Here is a 4,884-nt window from a genome sequence, read left to right on the forward strand (position 1 = left end):
AGCCTTGCAGAAAGACTCATGACACGGGTAAAATGCAGACAATTTCTCAGCCAGAACATAACACAAATGGCCTCCACTCCAATTACTAGTAGTGTCCTTTTTTCCTCTAACCCTCTTGAGCTCTGTCTTCACTGTCCATGGTCCTAATGGCATGTTGGTTTTTTTGAATTCCCTCCAGGATCGGCCATTAAACCTCTGCTTACAACAATCTAAAACATTTCCAGCTTGCACTGCTGAACATCTCAAATTCCTCTGACCAATTCTAAAATGCTCAAAAAATTTATGAACTACATGGTCAGGTTAGTCATAGCAATAATAGCAATAACCCCACTTCTCAGTACCAATTTCTGTTTTAGTCAGCTTTTTTTGTTGCTGTGACTAAAAGATCTGACCAGAACAATTTTAGGAGGAAAAGTTTATTTGAGGGCTCATGGTTTCAGAGGTCTCAATCCACAGACAGTAGGCTCCATTCCTCAGGGCTCCAGTTGAGGCTGAACATCACGGTAGAGGGAAGTGACTCACATGAAGATCAGAAAGCAGAGAGAGAGTCTCCACTTGCCAGATATATATGTATATACACCAAAGCCATGCCCCCAATGCCCTCCTCCAACCACACACTACCACTTCAGTTACTACTCAGTTAATCCCTATCAGGGGATTAATTCACTGATTAAGTTAAGACTCTCGCAACCCAGTCATTTCTTCTCTGAACCTTTTTGCATTGTCTCACATGTGAGTTAATATTTATATTAAATTAATAGTTTTTAAACTATTTAATATAAATATTAAAATATAAATATATTTAATATGGTTAATATATTAAACATATTAAATATATTTATACTTATATAAATATAAATTAAATATATTTAATATATTTAATATAATATTATTTTATATAATATATTTAATATTAAATATAATATATTTAATATATTAAATATATTCTTATATAAATATAAATATATTTAATATAAAAATATAAATATATTTAATATGGTATTAAATATATACAATATATTTAAATTAAATATATACAAATATATACAGATTAAATATATACAAATCTTATATCTGTATATAAATATATACAAATATTAAATATATACAAATCTTAATGTAGTTTTCTTTTTTTGATAGTGCACCATTTTGAATAAATATTTTCAAAGTCTTATGCTATTGCTTTCAACTGCACAGATAATATGTTAATGTTTTTGCAAATATATAAAATAGGATTCATGCTATTGTTTTCTATTAAAATTATTAGTATAATCTTGTTATTAATTATTACTTATATAAATATGACAGATTAGTATATCTGTCAATGAAGATTTTCTCCAAAACTGCTTACACATTAGTAATGAGGAAAGGAAAAAATACCAGGTGGCTTAGTATGTTTAGAGTTGCTCTAATTATTGGTTAGACAGGTGTCTTTGAAAAGATTCTGTGGAGAAGTTCAGTCACTTCCCTTCTCTTGGATGCTTCAATGCCCAGAATAAACCTCCCCTGTCCTTAGAGTAAACTACCTTCTCCACTCAAGGAGCTCAAACAAATCTAACCCAGGGACTGGGGATGTAGCCAAGTGCCTAGTGTGCATACAGCCCTGGGCTTGATCCTCAACATCCCACAAAACAAGGGGGTGTTAGAATCTAGTACAATCTTACCACACCTTCTCTTTTAGCACCACTACCAGAGTATTTTCTGGGTCACTATTGGTGCCTATGGTTTATACTAGTGGCCTCAAATTGGCAGATTTGCTTGATAAATATGCTTCATTTGGCCTGCACACTGTTCTAAGAAAATATAATTTCTAGTATCTCGAAATTATGATGTTTCACACAAAAATATATATATTCCTAGCTTCCCCTGCCCCATTCAGTATTAGGAATTAAACCCAGGGCCTTGCATAAGCTGGGCAAGCACTCTACCACTGAGCCACATCCCCAGCCCTTTCAATTTTATTTTGAGACAGGCCCTCGATATGTTGTCAAGGCTTGCCATGAACTCCTGATCCTCCTTTCCCAAACTCCCAAGTATTATGGGTATGCACCACCATTGGCGGTAAAATTGACTTTCTATATAATTACCACTTCTATAATTTATTTTTTATAATTGTTCTCTGACATTATCATCATGATATCATCATCAAAAAGCCATAATGGGTTAAGCTATTGCATTCCAAAAACATTTCTATTGCTTGGAGGATAATCTTACAATATGATAAATTAAATTATTGCAATTTGTTATATAAAAAGAAAGAAATGAAAAATTTGGTTAGCATGACTTCCAAAACTGGAAAAACAAATTATAAAAGACACTTTTCACATGCCAACATTTGCCTACATCTTCTAAAGGGTTCCTGATATATCTACCTGTACATGTCTTTGAACCCCATATCTTGCACATGCTAGGCAATTGCTCTACCACTGAGCTAAAATTCAGGCCTATTTATACATACCAATATCAAATTTGTTTTCTGTTTGCTGTGGTTATTTGCTCCAAATAACCACAAACTTGGAGGCTTAAAACAACAGAAATTTAATTATCTTACAGTTCTGCAGAGTAGAAGTTTGGCATGGGTTGTCAACTGGGCTAAAATCAAGATGTTGGATGAATAGCTCAGTCATAGAGTATGACAAGATGTTGTGTTCCTTTTTTAGGAGTGAATTAACTTCTTGCCTTTTCAAACTTCTACAGGCCATTCACATTCCTTCACTTGTGGCCCATTCTATACCTTCTAAACCTTATTATATGTTTCATAAATGATATTACCTATTGTTTGAGGGTAGTGACCATTTTCCATAGTCACAGTCTATATGTTGTTTTCTTTTTTCCCTCCTTCCCTCCCTCCCTTCCTTCCTTCTTTTCTTCTTTCTTCTTTTTGTAGCGCAGGGGATTTAACTCAGGATCTCATGCATGCTAGGCAAATACTCTATGATTGAGCTACTCATCTCTTTGAATCTTGTATTATCTACCTATTTTCTTTTGAGGAACCTTATGGTTACATTGGACCCACCAGTGATATTCTCTGTTAAGATCAATGGATAAGCAACATTAATTCCATCTACAACCCTAATTCTTTGCCATATAATGTGACCTATTCACAGGGCCTGGGGACTAGATTGTAAACCACTTGGGAAGCCATCAATCTGCCTATATAATGAGTATTTATTTCATATATATATATAATTTAAATTATATACATTTTATGTATATATAATATATTTTGTGACATATTATATATGTAATTTAAAATTTTACCATGCATGAGTTTAACTGACTTACTCCTCACAACAACCCTATAAAATAAAATCTACTTTTACAATAAGAAAACTGAGGGTGCGTCACAGAATGGCCTCGGACACCCAGGCAGACCCTGACACGTCGGGGAGGAGCCGGGCGCGGAGGTGCGTGGAGTGGAGCTCAGGGCTGCCGAGGGGAGCAGAGCTGACCTGCTGGGCGGGCCTGGCCAGGCCAGCGGTGCAGAGACGTCGGTCAAGCAGCGGCGAGCATGCGCTGTTGACATTTTGGAGGCTTTCTTGATCATGGATGGTGAAGATATACCAGATTTTTCAAGTTTAAAGGAGGAAACTGCTTATTGGAAGGAACTTTCCTTGAAGTATAAACAAAGCTTCCAGGAAGCTCGTGATGAGCTAGTTGAATTCCAGGAGGGAAGCAGAGAATTAGAAGCAGAGTTGGAGGCACAATTAGTACAGGCTGAACAAAGAAACACGAGACCTGCAAGCTGATAACCAAAGACTGAAATATGAAGTGGAGGCGTTAAAGGAAAAACTAGAACATCAGTATGCACAGAGCTACAAGCAGGTCTCAGTCTAATGATTTAGGTCAGACCCGGGCCATTAAAGAGCAGTTGCATAAATATGTGAGAGAGCTGGAACAGGCCAATGATGACCTGGAGCGAGCAAAGAGGGCGACAATAGTTAGTTTCACTGGAAGACTTTGAACAAAGGCTAACTCAGGCCATTGAACGAAATGCATTTTTAGAAAGTGAACTCGATGAAAAGGAATCCTTGTTGGTTTCTGTACGGAGGTTAAAGGATGAAGCAAGAGACTTAAGGCAAGAACTAGCAGTCCGGGAGAGACAACAGGAGGTGACCCGAAAGTCAGCTCCCAGTTCTCCCACGTTGGACTGTGAGAAGATGGATTCTGCTGTCCAGGCTTCACTCTCTTTGCCAGCTACTCCTGTTGGCAAAGGAACAGAAAATAGTTTTCCTTCACCAAAAGCTATACCAAATGGTTTTGGAACCAGTCCACTAACTCCTTCTGCTAGGATATCAGCACTAAACATCGTGGGGATCTCTTAAGGAAAGTAGGGGCTTTAGAATCCAAATTAGCAGCTTGCAGGAATTTTGCAAAGGACCAAGCATCACGAAAATCCTATATTTCAGGGAATGTGAACTGTGGAGTGATGAATAGCAATGGCACAAAGTTCTCTCCATCAGGGCACAGGTCTTTCTTTGACAAAGGGGCAGTGAACGGCTTTGACCCAGCTCCTCCTCCTCCTGGTATGGGCTCTTCGCGCCCCTCTTCAGCTCCGGGTATGCTGCCTTTCAGTGTGAGTGCCCAGCCTCCAGGTGGGAGCTCCTGCCCTCCTCCAACAGCCCAGGACACCCACGCCTCACCCCTTGGTGCCTGGCCCCAGCCCTGTGCCCTTCCATCTGCCTCCCCATGGCTGGCAGAGGGCAGGCTGCATGCAGTGGTGGCTGCTGGGCCCTGCCCAGCCCCAGGACTCTGCGTGATATCAATACTGGCTATTTTTTCTTCTCGCCATGGTGCCGTTGGTTTCACATGATTGCACTTTTGTGGGTCACAAGGTGTATTACTTGGTTACTGGATGCAAAAGTATCATTCATCACACCTGCC

The 4,884-nt window shown here is 38.6% G+C and overlaps 1 pseudogene; it reads left to right on the forward strand.

The window, feature by feature from the left end:
- Positions 1–3,509: 3,509 nt before the first annotated feature.
- Positions 3,510–4,422, forward strand: LOC144255895 (nuclear distribution protein nudE-like 1 pseudogene; annotated as a pseudogene).
- Positions 4,423–4,884: the final 462 nt, after the last annotated feature.

The sequence above is a fragment of the Urocitellus parryii genome, chromosome 7, assembly GCF_045843805.1.
Source record: "Urocitellus parryii isolate mUroPar1 chromosome 7, mUroPar1.hap1, whole genome shotgun sequence".
Taxonomy (NCBI): domain Eukaryota; kingdom Metazoa; phylum Chordata; class Mammalia; order Rodentia; family Sciuridae; genus Urocitellus; species Urocitellus parryii.